The 16,688-nt window shown below is 38.0% G+C and overlaps 1 non-coding gene across 1 annotated transcript; it reads left to right on the top strand.

Moving 5' to 3' along the window:
- Positions 1-6,212: 6,212 nt before the first annotated feature.
- Positions 6,213-6,319, top strand: LOC141618015 (small nucleolar RNA R71). Its single transcript, XR_012531276.1, has one exon. It is a non-coding gene; the product is annotated as a small nucleolar RNA R71 (small nucleolar RNA).
- Positions 6,320-16,688: the final 10,369 nt, after the last annotated feature.

Here is a 16,688-nt window from a genome sequence, read left to right as displayed (position 1 = left end):
TGCACAAAAATGGATACGATGGATAAAGGGATCGATAGATATTTGAGATTCACTTTGGGAGTTTGCTTTGTTGTTGTTTTTCCCCCCAATTTCTTGTGGCATATAACATTTGAGAACACTTTTTTGCCATTTTTTTTTATTTTTGGCTTTTCAATACTTGACAACTTTCAACTTTTCTTTGCATTTCTTTTGAACATTTTCAAAGTCACCCCATATGTAGTGAGGGTGCCTTATATTTGAAGCTTTAGGAGTATATTTTTGCTCCTCTTTTTATTTGATGCATTTTGCAAACTTTCTTTCACTTTTCATTTCATTGAACTCAAATTGATTTCTTTTTGTGCCCATTCCCTTTGATGACAAAAATGTGGTAGAACATGGATGATGGATGCATGGTTTCAAGGGTCACCTTGGAATAAACGGTAGCCAAGGAGTTATCACACCACAAGGTACTCTTGACTAGGCCTTAATCCATGGGTCAAAGGATACTAGCATGACACATCCTAGGGTGTTTTACAAGTATTCTAACAACAAAGTCTTAAGAAGAAAGAGCATCTACTAGGGCCTATATACACTTGGCAAGTTTCTCAAGTAGACGGTTTCACAAAATTTTTCTAACATGCAAACTACATGCCATGATGCGACTAACATATATATAACCTAATGCATATGATTCTACCAACTAGTATGTCATATAAACTAAATGCAAGTCCTAAATTCACATTGTTTATACCGCATCAATCAAAATAAAGCCACATAGTCATTAACATAAAGAGGAAAAAGGAGATTGGAAAGATCATACCATGCGGTCTTCATGATCCTTATGTCTCGGATGTGGCGTAGTCAATCAATGTGAACAAGGATAGAACAAACACAATATATACAATAATATATATATGACTACACTACAAAGGAAATGAACTTGTTTTTGATTTTTCAATTTTTCAAATTTTTATGGTTTTTCGAAATTTTTTTGATTTTTTTTTGGATTTTTGAATAAAAGTTAAGTTAGAATTCCCCATCCCCACACTAATATGGGCATTGTCCTCAATGGCCAAAATGATGGGAAATTATGCAAACATGATGCATGATTTCTACACTAAATGCAAGCTATACTATACTACACTACATGATGCATGGGTTTTTGTTTATGACGGAGAGAGTAATTTAGATTACCTCCCGATGCGTATGCATGTACTTCCCCAAACCGAGATAGACATTATTTCTAATGTCCTAAAGTTGGGGGAGTTCATGTACACAAGATGCAATGCATGAAACTAATTTGTCATTTTGGATTTTCAAAAGTGGGAACAATGAAATAAGAACACCTCAATGGGGCCGAGGTGTTAGTCCTCTATGTTGCTAGGACTCTCCAACCATGATCAAGATAAAATAAATAAAACAAAGAAAGAAGTAGACAAACCTCAAGAGGGTAGGAGCCTCCAAAGCTTGCTAGTCTTCCACCATATCATCATTGTCATCATCTTCCTCAATAGAAGTGGACTCATCACCACTTCTCTCTTCACTTCCTTGCTCACTTCCTTCATCATCCTCTTCTTCTTCATTAGCCTCTTCTTCTTCATTTACCCCTTCATCAATGTCTTCATTAACAACCTCATCACCGACAACCTCATCGTCACCCGACATCTCACCCCTAGATGCACTTGGAAAGAAGACTTCCCTATCCGCCCAACTAGGCAAAGGATATGAAGGATAAAGTAGTCCTTGCCTAGCTAAATGAAGGAGAGGTGGATATTTGGCTAAGTATGCATCTTCCCGATCCTTATAAGCTTGTTTGTGCATCTCTTGCATAAGTAGAGTCATGTAGTCTTTGCTTGCTTCAACACCTTCGGGTTTGAACTCTTGATACTTGAATGGATAGGGTGGTGTGACAATGGAGGAGGAGGGCATTTCAATTTCACCCCTTTGTTGACGGATGATGTATTCGGCTTCTTTTGAGAGGGGAAGGAGGTAGTTGGTCCGATGGACACTCAAACGGCATATCTTGGAAGGCAAAGTAAAAGATCTAGCATCATTGGTGAGCCACCCATATTTGGTGTCAAGAGGATTATGGGTAACCCACTTGTACTTGTTAATCATGGCATCCATGTCAATGAGATGACCCCCTTTTTTCGCCACATACTTGCTATCCTTGTTGAAATTCGGATCAAAGTACTTAGCCAAAAGAGTGACTAGACCTCCATTTACAATAAAAGCGGTGCCTTGCTTTCCACAATCAACATTTAACCATCTTTCCACCAAAAGCCTTAGAGAATTGTAAGGCTTGGTGAATTCCCTTCCAATATTTAAGGCCGACTCAAGTAGAACACAATCGAGCTTGGTAAAGTGGTTAGTGTCTTTTCTTGCAATGATAGTATTCCCGATGACCTTGTGCCACACTCTAATTCCCGGATGGTGGACTAATAGAGCGCGACTAGCATGATAGTTCTCAAATTTCCTCCCGGAAATCGCGTCCCAAAGGGGAGCGGGGTCATATTTTTCGGGTTTCTTGTAATAACTAGGTGAATCACTAAGACCTAATGCTTTAACCAATTCATCAAAGATGATGCGCCTACTCACATTGGCAAGGCGAAACTCGATGTTTTCTCTAGTCTCTACCTTAGTCACTTTCAAAGAACTCAAGAATTCCAAGGTAAGGGAGGGGTATGTTAATTCTCTTGTAGCAAACAATTTTCCCAACCCCATGGCTTCAAAGAAGGCTTTTGTTTGTTCAAGGACACCCAATTTGTTCAAGGCATCTTCACATATGAATTTGGTGGGTAGAAAGGATTTTCTAGCATACTTGGCAAATGTATCCCTATGGGAGTTAGAAATGAAAATTACCTCCAGATAGTTTCATAATTGAGCAATTTCCGGAGTTGTTGATGTTGTTGCTTCCAAGGGAGGTTTTTGTTGTTGTTGAACTTCCAAGTTTGAACTAGCTACCACCATAGCCAATGAGGCTTTCTTTGCTTGAAGACATTTTTGTCTTGTTGAGAGTGCCTTTGCCTTAGGTGTCTTTATTGATCCTTTTGTTCTTGCCATTGATGAAAATACCAAGAAAAGAGTGAAAATCTTCAATTTTCAAGTATACCCAAATCGATTTTAAGATGAAAGGCTTTGCCTTTGTAATTTCAAAAATCGACTCAAAGGTTGAAGATTTTGGTGCTTGGTTTAATTTTTGTTGGAAGAGGAGTGATTAATTGTTGTTAAAAGGAAGTTTGGATTTGATTTTGTTGAATTTGGTTGAGGAAATCTTGTTTTGGTGATGGAGAGGATGAGGGTTTTGAGTTTTGGGGTTTATGGGTAGTGTTTTGAATGAATGAATGAAGAAATGAATGTGGGAGGGGGTATTTAAAATACCCGAAAATTTCAAAACTGCAGGGGAAGACGGGCGTCTTTCCTTCGGGACGCTCGGATTCTGCCTATTTTAGGTCCAGGATTCTCGCCTAAAGACGGGCGTCTTTCGGCAAAGACGCTCGGATTTTTCGATTGCAGGACGAGCGGATTCTGCTGAAGATGGGCAGATTCTGAGACAGTGAGCTTTCTTGTTTTACACTGGCAAAAAGACGGGCGTCTTTCCTTCAAAGACGGGCGGATTTCTGAAGACGAGCGTCTTCTCTACCAGGACGCTCGGATTCTTCGACAGTCCCAAAATTTCAAATTTTCAGTTAAAATGGACGGGCGGATTTTGACAAAGACGCCCGGATTGCCTGAAGACGAGCGGGTTCCCCTTGAAGACGCTCGGATTCTCCCTGGTCTACCCGGATTCAGTTCCATCCGTGCACTTGTATATCCCGTGTCATTTTTCATTCTTCAAATCCCGTGTTCTTCATTGTAAGGGCACTACTAAGGAATGAATAGCCTAGGCAAATGCTATCCCCACACTAAGCTAAAGCACTACACATCAATAAAATCATTAGTCCCTCCCTCACTTCTCTCAAAAATGATAATTACCTTGATCAAAGCATAAAAATCCAAAAATGACAAAAATGCAATGTAAGAATTAAAATGCGAGTTAGGGAGTTAGAAATATTTACAAATGGTGGATTAGGGAGGACTCCACCAAACTCTCATCCTTAGTGAGATGTCATGGGGGCATGTCCAAGGTGTTGTTGATGTTGCTCAACACCTTGAAGAAGTAGTCAAAAGCTTGTTCATTATCATGATAAAGATCTTCAATAGATCTTTGCCCTTGTTGTGCTTCATGTCGGTCTTGATCGATAGCATTACCAATATAGGGATTGAAAATCTCTTCAAACTCATCGTCCCAAAGACCACAAACTTCATCTACTTGATCACTAAATATCTCTTGAGTTGATAGAGACAACTCTCCCACTTTCTTGTCTTGGCCAATGAGGCCATCCTCTTCATTGCTTGACCTTGGTGAGCTTTTCAAGCTCTCTTTGTTACAATTCACTTGCTCTTTGAATGGAGCATCATTAATTTTCTTCTTCCATTGGAATTCCGACTTCTTCCTATCATCCTTCCGGCTATAATGATCAACCATAAAACATGGTTCATGCAAACGGGGAGCTCTCATGGTCTTGTCAAGATTGAAAGTTATGCTCTCATCTCCCACTTCTAGGGTGAGCTCTCTATGCTTCACATCAATCACCGCACCCGCGGTGTGTAAGAAAGGTCTTCCTAGAATGATTGGAATGTTGGTGTCTTCTTCCATGTCAACAATGACAAAGTCCACCGAGATGAAAAATTTCCTAACTCTTACGGGAACATCTTCCCGTATCCCTAATGGTGTCTTCGTCGATCTATCGGCCATTTGGAGTGTGATATTGGTGCATTTAAGCTCTCCCATCCCTAACATTTTACTCACCGAGTACGGCATAACACTCACACTAGCCCCTAGATCACATAAGGCTTTGTTGATCGTGGTGTCGCCAATGGTACACGGTATTGAGAAGCTTCCCGGATCTTTGAGTTTTGGAGGTGAACTCCCTTGAAGGATTGCACTACTCACCTTAGTGAAGGCGATAGTCTCAAGCTTCCGGATTGACTTCTTCTTTGTGAGGATATCTTTCATGTATTTTGCATAGGCCGGCACGTGATTGATTAATTCCGTGAAAGGAATTGAGACTTCCAAATTCTTCACAATTTCCATAAATTTTCCAAGTTGGTCATCAAATTTGGGCTTGGCTTGACGACTTGGAAAAGGAAGTCTAATCACAATGGGCTCCTTCTCCTTGACCTTGTCTTCATTTTTCTTTGAAGTTTCTTCTTTTGATGGTTCTCCATCCTCGGAGTTTCGCACAATTTCTTCTTTGTCACTAACTTCCACAACTTCATCCTCAACTTTCTTCTTCGGTGCTTCATACCTTGTACCACTTCTCAAGTGAATGGCACTAACCGTTTCATGTCTTGGGGGATTACTTTGAGGTGGTAATTGCCCCTTTTGTCTTTGTGAGCTTGAAGTTGCTAGTTGAGTCAATTGGGTTTCCAACATTTTGGTGTGAGCTAGGATGTTGTTGATGGTGATTTCCTTTGCTTGACTATCTTTTTGCATTTGAGTGAAAAACTCTTGTTGATTCTTTTGCATTTGGAGGACCGCTTTTTGAACATCAAAACCTTGGTCATTTTGTTGATTGTATGGAGTTTGATTTTGGTAGCCTTGGTTTTGGTTGTAAAAGAGTCTTTGATTTTGGTTTCTCATGGGAGGTGGGGTGTATGTTGGTTGAGGGTTTTGAATATTTTGGCTTTTGTATGAGAGATTTAGATGGAATTTGGTGTTTTCATTGTAATAGTTTGAATAAGGGGTACCACTCTTGTATGCTTGGAAAGCATTCACTTGTTCATTTGTTCCCCTACATTCACTTTGGTCATGTCCCAAAGTTCCACAATTCTCACATATCCCACTTGGGATTGATGAAGATGCCGTCATGGCATTAACATGATGCTTTGGTGATTTTGAGGCTTCTTCAAGTCTAGCCATAGCTTTTTCAAACTTCAAATTGATGGTATCAATGTGAGCACTAAGTTGAGCACCCAATTGGGTAATGGAGTCTACTTCATGCTTTCCTCCTCTAGTAGCCTTGCGAGGTCTACTATATTGTGAGTTATGGACCGCCATTTCCTCAATTTTGTTCCAAGTTTGATTGTCATCAAATTCGGTGAACATTCCATTTGATCCCATGTTGAGAATGTTTCTTGAGTCTTCATAAAGACCGTTCCAAAATTGTTGTACCAAGAACCACTCGCTAAGTCCATGGTGAGGACATGAGCGACAAATTCCCTTGAATCGCTCCCAAGCTTCATACAAAGATTCTTCATCTCTTTGCTTAAAGCCCGTAATTTGAGCTCTTAGCATGTTAGTCTTTTCCGGTGGATAGAACTTTTTGTAGAAAGCTAGAGCCAACTTCTTCCAAGAATCAATTCCGAGAGTAGCCTTATCAAGGCCTTTCAACCATTGTTTCGCGGTGCAAATTAGAGAAAAAGGAAATAAGACCCATCGAATTTGGTCTTGAGTTACACCGGTTTGAGAAATCGCATCACAATAGTCACAAAAAGTCTCCATATGAGAATGAGGGTCTTCACTAGGCATCCCCCCAAATTGGCTTCTTTCGACTAATTGGATAAATGCGGATTTGGCAATAAAATTTCCGGTTAAGTGTTGTGGTGTGGGAGTACCATTGGGTAGGTTCTCCTCGGTGGGTACGGAATGTGGTGAAAACTTAGGCATTGTGGGTTGATTTTGTGTTGGGTTCTCCTCACCTTCTCTTGCAAAAGGGTTGATGAACTCAATAGTATTTGGTTGAATATCCACAATCTTACCAATACCTCTCAAAGTATTTCTAGCAAGTTTTCTATTGGTTGTCAAAGTTCTTTCAATTTCGTGATCAAAGGGTAACAAGTCACCTTGTGACCTTCTAGACATGCAAAATATCAAACAACTCGAAAATAATTAGAACAAACCTTGAGGAGTTTTACTTCCCCAAGGCAAAGAAAGACACAACTAATAACAATACAAGAAAATCTAAATCAAGTTAACAGTCCCAACGCAACAACGGCGCCATTTTTGCTCGTGATCCCTCGTGAGGGGTTTAGTTTTCAGTACTTGTCGTTAGGAGCACCTAGACCAAAACACAATTTATAACTTCACAAACAACTCTACAATTAGTAAAGAGGCAAGTAAAGGTCGGATCCCAAGGGACGGGAATTGAGATGAGATTTCTATGGCAACTAGTGGTGTCTAAGGGTGTCACAATTGGGGTTTGAAGTAGAAGATCACTAAACTAAATAGCAATGAAAGTAAACAAGCAAGATGAATAAAAAGGGATGTAAACAATTGATAAAAAGCACTAGGGTGTCATGGAGTCATAGGGGATTCATGGGAATTGAGCATACAAACATATTCTCAAACTATAAGCAAGCAATTATTGTTGTGATGGATCGAGTTGGTTTATGTCTTACAATCCTAGGAAAGTTTGGGTCCCGGAGCCGAATCGATTAGATTGTACAACACCTACAAGTCGACTTAATCTTCCCTACTCAACAATATGCATGGTCTAATGAGACTCGAGTTGGTTTATGTCTTACAAGTCTCATTGAAAAGATAGGTGATGGGTAAAAAATGCAAGGATTCATAGGCTCGCATTTCATCAAACATAACATGTGCATAAGTTGAGATCACAACAAGCAAGTAAATAAATTATGAAAACATATTAAATTAAGCATGAATCATTCCCCATGTTGGTTTCCCCTAATTACCCATTAACCCTAGCTAAGGAAACTACTCACTCATTATCATGTTGAACATGCTAGCAAGGTTGTCAATCATACTAACAAAGTGAAACATGATGAATAAATGAAAGTGATTAACAATAATTAAAAAGGGATTAAGAGAATTGTACCTACTAATGATTCCAATAATAAAGCAAAGAATAAAAGAAGTACTTGATGCTTGATTGGAAGGTTGTCAATCTCCCAATAATAACCCAAACAATCTTAAATTACCCAAAATAAAGGATGAACAAGAGAGAGATTAAGGAAATAAAACTTGTATTAAAACTTGATTAAATGTTGATTACAAGATTAAAGAGAGATTTGATTGATATTAACTACACTAAAGATTGCTAAGAAGAACATGCTCTTCTAATTAGACTAATGGGGTATTTATAGTGGAGATTAGGTACATAAATTAGGGTTTACTAAGGGCTTAAATGACGATTAAATCCTTGAGGAATCGCCGGTCTCTAGGGAGACTCCGGTCTCTTTTTCGCCGGTCTTAGAAAAAGATGTGCATCCTTCCTTGAAGCTTGTAGAAGACGAAATGGAACTGTCTGGGAATCCGAGCGTCTTTAGCACGGGACGGGCGGATTTGGGCGTTCCTGGACGGGCGTCCAGAGGGGAAAGACGGGCGTCTTGTGGAGGTTTTGCCCGGGCGTCTTGTGGAGGAGGACGCTCGGATTGTGGGCCTTGGACGGGCGTCTTCAAGGCAATACGCACGGATTGTCAGGCAGTCTCGTTCCTTCTTCTTTTCTTCCTTTTTCTTCATAAAATCCTTGAGGATTTCCTCGGGGATGCAAGGATCTTTTCTCATCATTGCCCATCTACTATAGTATGTACAAAGGCCTTCTAATCTTGTCCCTCCTTGATTCTTGGTCATTGAATTCAATCAATTTAGCCTTAGTTTGCCATGAAAATGCGAGGTTTGCACTCCTTTCCTACCAAGGACACAAAACCTCAAAGAATATGCAAAACAAAGAACTAAAGACAATAAATGACCCAAATATGCACTAAAAAGCAAGGGAACAAGGCTAATTCGGAGACTAAATGTGCTCTAATTATGGTCACATCAACGAGAAAACTTATTCATTATTTTGGAAAAAATTTTATGCCACGGGATAATTTTTCCCGTGGCAAAAAGTCACTTGCGCCACGAATTAGGCTACACCCGTGGCAAATAATCATTTTAGCCACGAGTTATGTCACACCCATGGCAAAATTTTATTTAGCCACGAAATATTCCGTGGGAAATATTTTTTTAGTCACTAAATAACAAACACATGTGGCGAGTATCTTTTCCGACTTAAATTAAGATATTTTCATGTTAAGGCAAACCTAAAAATTGCTTGCTTAAAAAAAATACAAAATCTAAATGAAATTTAATCAAATATAAATAATATGAAAAAACATTTAAATATAAAATTTTGGAAACACTTTGATTGATTTAATTAATATTTTTTATTGTTTTATTTACTTTAACAAGAAATTTTAAAATTTTATAAACTTATATGTAAGCAAAGAAAATTTTATCGTCTAAATTTTTTGATTTTTTACAAATCACAATTATGTTTTGTAGGTTTTTCAAAACATTGATAATTTAAGAAAAATTTTTTATTGTATAATTTTGTTTATTAAAGTCGTGAATTTCTTTTAATTTCTTTTACTCTTTTAATTAAAACTTTATAATCTTGAATAACAATCTTAAATGATCGTATCACATTTAAAGACATATCATATCAAATTAAATAAATAAGTTATTTACCATCTATCTTAGAGAAATCTAAAATAAAAATATTGTCAAACCGTTTCATTCAAAATTAGATTTACAACTATATTTGTAAGATATTTATAGAAAAATTTGAATTTGATATATAATTTAACTTGTTGAGAAAAAACATATGGGAAATTTTTTTTAGGAGTGAAAAAGAAACAAAAACTAGATTAAAAATTGATTAAATAATACGAGTGTGATAAGAAATGAAAGTAAAAAAAAAATAATTTCCCACAAATCAATTAAGAAAAAAACATATTGGAAAAATTATCAATATAAATATTCATTGTGGAGAAATTGTTTTCATTGAAAATGAGCGCGTCATATCGAAAATATAGAAATTATAATAATTTAAAGTCACATGTGCAAATAATGTGAAAATAATGTGAAAATTTTGAGAAAAGAAACGATAAATCACAACAAAGAGAAATCAGTATAGTAAAATAAGTGATTATGTTCTACGACAGTCTTTTTCGTGTTTTTTTAGGTAAAAAGTAACTACCTTTTGGTTAATAGTGACCAATTTGGGGGAAAAGACCATTATTTATAAAAAGTGGTTGTTATTTAACAATAAAAATGGTCACATTTTTCCTATCGTAGGTATTACGGTCATACAATAGAATCTGCATAGAAAAATATACTAAAAAATGACTACAAGAGACACAAAAATAAGAATGTCGATAAACTAAAAAAATTAAAAAATGTTAGGAAAACAAGATTAAGTTTACTTTTTGGAGAAAATGGTTTTGCTGACTTTAGCAAAAAACAAATGACGTCAAAATCATTAGTTGGGAGGTTAACATCGAAAATTTGATTGTTTTGGCCAAAATAATGTTTTCCCCGCAAAAATTTGTAAATCATGTAACATTTTTGTAATTAAATAGTACAAAAAGTAAATTTTGAAAAAAAAAATAACCTTAAAATGTATCAAAGTGCTAATTATATCAACAAAGTTGACTTTCAAATTCAGTGGCACATAAAAAGAACTCTACAGTTAAGCGTGCTCAGGTGAGAGTAGTGTTGGGATGAGTGACCTCCGGGGAAGCCTCCCCGATGCGCATCTACAGTTAAGCGTGCTCAGGTGAGAGTAGTGTTGGGATGGGTGACCTCCTGGGAAGCCTCCCCGATGTGTATGGATGCATGACTGGTGAAATCAAATAACGTTCAAATGAAGCGAGTTAACTAGCGAAAAAAATACCTAGATTGTCACGGTTCCATATATGATAAAATATCCATTGTGAAAAAATAAATTATTTTACGTTTTGTTTATTTAATTTCATGTATATTGTTTGCCACGAGAATTATTTTTTGGCCACGGGAAATTTTTTGGCCACGAGAGTTATTAGCCACGAGAGAATCCGTGGCCAAAAAATCCATAATAGCCAGGTTCTTGTTTTTCCCGTGGCTATCTCTTTGCCACGACCACTTGCGTCATGGAAGGTATTCCCGTGGCAAAATGATTTAGCCACGAAAATTTAGCACTTGCGCCACGAATTTAGCCGTGGCCCAAGTTCTCATTTGTACTAGTGAAATGAAACGTCAAAAATGAATTATGTTTTAGTCACCGCGTTTTATAATAACACGTTGTCAGACGAGGTACTCGAGTACGCTGCACTCGATCGAGTACCCCAGCTACTCGGCCGAGTCACTTCTATTAGGTCGAGTAACACGTTATGATGACAGCGTAGTCTCTCTTTGTCTCCCTTACTAAGGGTCTCTCATGGTCAACATGTCAGTCAAGGGGTCCCTAACAGAGTGGGTAATACACTCTTGATGAGAGTGACCACAGGTAGAAGATCAACCACTACAGTCTGAATCCGAACCTGTACCATCAGTAGGGATGACAACGGGTCGGGTCTCGGTCGGATTCACCCAAACCCGGACCCGAGATACCCACTTTGGATCTGTACCCGACCCAGAACCGTAAGGGTCTAAAATCAGCAGACCCATACCTATACCCAACGGGTCTCGGTCGGGTCTGCGTCTACCCACGGGTCCATCCTTAATAAATTAAATCTACAAATCTAGTACATAATATTGAAAAAAATCAAATGAAATTCATACTTTTACATCCTTACAAAAAAAATTCATACTATTACTCTAGTAGACCATTCAATTTCATCTAAAAGTGATTAAAGAATGACAAAGAGAGGATCTAAATTTATGTTCTCCCCAAATTATATGTAAAAGAATCAATTTCATACTTGAAATAGTCTACTAATGACCGACGGTGGTCGCTGGTCAGTGTCTGCGGCGGAGGAGTGATCGCCGGTCAGAGGTCTTCGGTTGGTGGTCGTCGTTCGGCTGCCTGTGGTGGAAGTAGTGGTCTATTAGAAGGGCGATGACTGATTGTTGTTTTGTGAAATTGGAGGTTTATGGAGTAAAGGAAACAGAATATATTAGTATCAAATATCCTAATGAATATTGTCACATGAAGTCAGTTTTACCTCCAATATTTGATTTTATTTTTAAAGAATGCTTTAAAAATAAAAATTTATTAAATTGGGGCTAATTACAATATAATTGTTTCACTAAGGTCCACAAAGGAGTGTTTTTTCCGAAGCTAAGAGGGAATGAATACACATCATTTTTCATGGAGTGTTTGGTGTTTAAAAAATAAAAAAGAGCTGTGATGGAGTCGAACCCTCTACATGAGGATAATTGATTCCTTTCCCTTTTCCTTCAAGTCTCAATGTCCAAATGAGCAAAGTCGGCTAAATCTCATACATACAAAATCAAGGTTACAATTGCACTCATTGTTAGGAAAATTGTGATTTAATAATTTAACTAATTATATACCTTATGCAATGCACGGGAGTGACCCAATTTCATGGAAAATCTTAGTTCTATAGGTTTGGCTTCCTAACGTGTAAGTAATCTTCAAAAGTAATCACTACTCCCTTTTACACAAGATTGTTGTATACACATGACGGTTTTGTATGGGTTTATGACACTATAGATGATATATGCTCAACTATTTGTAATACCACCCAAGTAACAATTCACTTTATTTACCATGATTATTTTCATTGTGTTAAAACAAGAGCTAAATAATTCCCTTTTTCTTCTCTCTTCCTTTATGAATCTAATGAATTATGTTTAAAAGTTTTTAATGAATTATGTTTAAAAGTTACTCTTTTTTTAAGGAGAAGATCAATTCAATAATAAAATGCCAAATGGCACTTACAAAAGATAGGTATAATCGAAAACAATTCTAATAGAAACCAAAGGACAAATTCCTTCTGTAAAACTATGGATCTCAAAACATGATATGACAATTCGGCTCGTCCTTGTATTGCTCTCTTCATGTAGCTTTTAAGGAGATCTTTTGTTTGATTTATTGATGGAGAAAATTTACCTTATACGGGCACCATAGATTGCTGATGAATAACGCATATCCATTGTAGAGTCGTATGACAAATCATCAACAAACCGTTCTTATCTATATTTCCAATAATACTAAACTCTAGAAAGATACGGACTGGAAAAACTCCGAAAATAGAGACTGACAAACGGATCTCACCAAAAGGGAGACTTTTATTGATTAATTCATAATTTTTCATACTAGTAATTGATAAATAAAGCTTTTTTTTTGTAAAAGGTTATCATTTCATTTCATTGAGAAAAGAAATTACAAGTTTTTGCAAGAATATCCACTAAAATACAAGAGAAAGAGGATCTCTATCTACACAAATTATCAAGCATCTCTTGATAATAAGGGCCCTTAGATAGCATTAACATCCTAACAACAACAATGAATTTAATATTAGCTAGTAAACTAGAAGTAGAGAGCTTCTTATGATTGAAAATCCTAGTATTACGCTCAACCCAAAGACAATAGATTGCGGCAGTGATTGCTACTTGAAACCAAACAGTCCTCCAATTCTTACGACTACCTATGGCAGTTAGCCATTTCAATTCATCTATGGCATTTTACCATGCCTTTGTACATGCATCCAATGTAACAATCCAGACCAGACTTTCATAGAGTAAGGACAATGAAAAAATAAATGTTGATGATTTTCAGCTTCTGCTTCACAAAGACAGCAACAATTAGCCAACTGAAATCTTCTGACTTGCAATCTATCAACTGTAGCCAACTGCTCTTGAATGACCATTAAAGCTATAATCCTATGACTAGGCATAGCTCGAGTGTGAAGAATTGCATTGAACTAGTTTTGCTGCACAGGAGCAGCTCTCAGAAAGTCATATATGCTGCTGATTTGAAGTTTTGGCCCTATAACCTAAGAGTTCAGAAGACTTGATAAAACACCCCATCTACCAAGGAGCCATAACCAGACCTTCCTTAGCAGATAAGGGCGTTACCATCTCGATTGCCCGAGGACAGTAATAAACAAATGTCGATTTAAGAAAAGTTATAGTAAATTACAAGTGATATAACAAAATAAGAGACAACTCGTGACTACTATCAACTATGTGAAACTATCTTTGCCATGACTCATGGTAGACTCGTCCCTCTAAGCACCCAGCTATGATCCAGACATCAACCTGCTAAAACCGACTGCAGTGTAATGTCCAAGGGTTTAGACAAATACAACAAACAAACCAGCAAACCAAAGACAGTTTCTCAGGAATGCTATAAACTTGTGCTAATTAGTAAAATTATGACATGACCTCCTAAAATCATGAAACTTGGCAGTAATTTACTTGGATATGAGAACTAACTCTGAGAAAAACTCCAGGATTTTTAGAGGACTCAAAGTAATTTTAAGACTCAACTGAACTGACTGATAGACACAAAGGACTGCAATTGAGACAGTTCTGGAGTAGTGACTGAAAGGAGGGAACTTTGGATATAATTATCAACTGAAAACCCACAGAATACTCACAGGGGATTAAGCTAACAATTTGGGGTGTTAAGGTTAAGAAATTCCACAGATTAACATAGGAAAGACTCAACTGAAACAAACAGCAAAGCTAAACTAACCACAGTCTCAGCACAGGAAAGTTTATACTCTACTAACAGGTACTTAATCAATAACCACAATCTAAGCACAGGTTATTATCAAGCCTGACTCTAACCTACAGTCTAAGCACAAGATTAAGAGGTTTTAAATTTGAGAGAAATCTCAGGTTTCATTCATAAATCAGCTGTGTTACAACAGTCTGAGTTGAGGTCCTTATATAGGCCTCTTTAGGTTACAAACTTGAAAGGAAACTACATCCAAGGGTCAGGATCCCTCCTTACATGCTGGTAAGAGTCCAAGTACAATATTACAACGGTTTAAAAGCTCTTAATTATGAACTGGAATGAAAACAAAAGAGAAATGCAGGTGATAGTGACAGGTTGTGGTCCTTTCTTTGCATTGGCTTTTTTTCGTTGAATGTAGGCACTTGAGGACGAAATGATTGAGTCCTTGGCATTAAAATTGGCTCTAGGTTGTATCTGGTATATGGGAAGACAAGCCAAAAGTTCTTTGTGTGCTTTTTCCTCATGGTTTAGCCAGAACTGGAAAGGTTGCTTTTGTTGTTTGTCATTTGCTGCAGATCTGTCCAGCTTGTATTTCTAGGACTTGCATTGTGATTTTTCCTTGGAACCCTAGAACTTTTCTGAGCCTAATTCAGGGACCAACCAGCTGGCCATGGTGGCAGCTGATGGTTGGGCTTGTACTCGTACTTATTGGCCACTAAACTTAGCTCAGCTTGACTGGTCTCTGAGATGGGTGTGGTGTTGCTTTGGCCTGTCTGCTGATGTGAGGTGCCCTGGTCAGTGGCTCCTGCTGCAACCTCCCCTGGTTGAACAGGGCTTGTCCTTAAGCCTGGTGACTCCTCCCCCTCAGCATCATCATAATATGGACTTAGGTCACCTACATTAAAAGTGCCATGCACCTCATACTCTCCTGGTAGATCCACTTTGTAGGCATTTGGACCAATCCTCTCAATAATTTCAAAGGGGCCATCAGCTCTTGGCATTAACTTGTTCTTTCTTTTTGCTGGAAACCTCTCTTTTCTTAAATGAACCCAGACCAAATCCCCTGGAACAAACTCCTTCCTTTTCTGACGCACCTTGGACTGTTTCATGTATTTCTCATTGGTCTTCTCAATCTCCCTTTTCACAGTCTCATGGAGTTTCAGGAGTTGCTCTGCCCTGGCTTTAGCATCATGATTCACCTCATTTCTTGGTACAGAGGACAAGTCTACAGGCATTAGGGGATTAATCCCATAGACAACCTCAAAAGGACTGTGACCAGTAGCAGTTGATGGTGATCTGTTGAAGGCAAATTCTGCTGCTGCTAATTTGATGTCCCAATCTTTTAGACTCTTGTTTACAAGACACCTCAGAATCCTACCCAAAGTTTTGTTGGTGACCTCAGTTTGGCCATTTGTTTGGGGATGGTGAGATGTACTGAACAACAGTTTGGTTTTGAGTAGCTTCCATAGAGTTTTCCAAAAGTAACTCATGAACTTTGTATCTCTATCTGAAACAATTGTCTTTGGAACTCCATGAAGTCTCACAATTTCCTTCAGGTATAGCTCAGCAACACTGGCAGCATCTTCTGTCTTCTTGCAAGCTATAAAATGGGCCATTTTACTGAACCTGTCAACAACAACCATGATTGAATCCTTTCCTCTCTGTGTCCTTGGCAATACAACAATAAAATCCATGCTCACATCTTCCCATGGCTTGCTTGGCACTGGTAATGGGATATATGGACCAGTTTGGAAGGAACTCTTAGCCATTTGGCATGCTGGACATCTTTTGAGAACATTTTGGACATCCCCCATCATTTTTGGCCAATGGAACTGCTCCTGTAGTATGTCAAGTGTTTTCTGAACACCAAAATGCCCTCCCAAGCCTCCTGAATGGACTTCCCTGATTAGGAGGTCCCTGTAGGAACCCCTTGGAACACAGAGCTTGTTTCCTTGGAATAGAAACCCATTTTGCAGTAAGTATTTGTTCCCTGGAACCCTATGCCCCTCAACCTGTGTGATCCACTCCTCAGAGAAGTCAGGGTCTTCCCTGTACATCTCTTTCATGAACTCAAAACCAAGGACCCTGGTTCCCATAGCTGACAGTAAGGAGTGCCTCCTTGATAGTGCATCTGCCACTACATTTTGTTTTCCTTCCTTATACTTGCTGGAAAAAGTGAATGACTGCAAGTACTCCACCCACTTAGCATGTCTGTGACTCAATTTGTGTTGACCATTTATATACTTC

Source organism: Silene latifolia, chromosome 1 (assembly GCF_048544455.1).
Source record: "Silene latifolia isolate original U9 population chromosome 1, ASM4854445v1, whole genome shotgun sequence".
Lineage (NCBI taxonomy): Eukaryota > Viridiplantae > Streptophyta > Magnoliopsida > Caryophyllales > Caryophyllaceae > Silene > Silene latifolia.
This window is presented reverse-complemented; position numbering and strand designations above follow the sequence as displayed.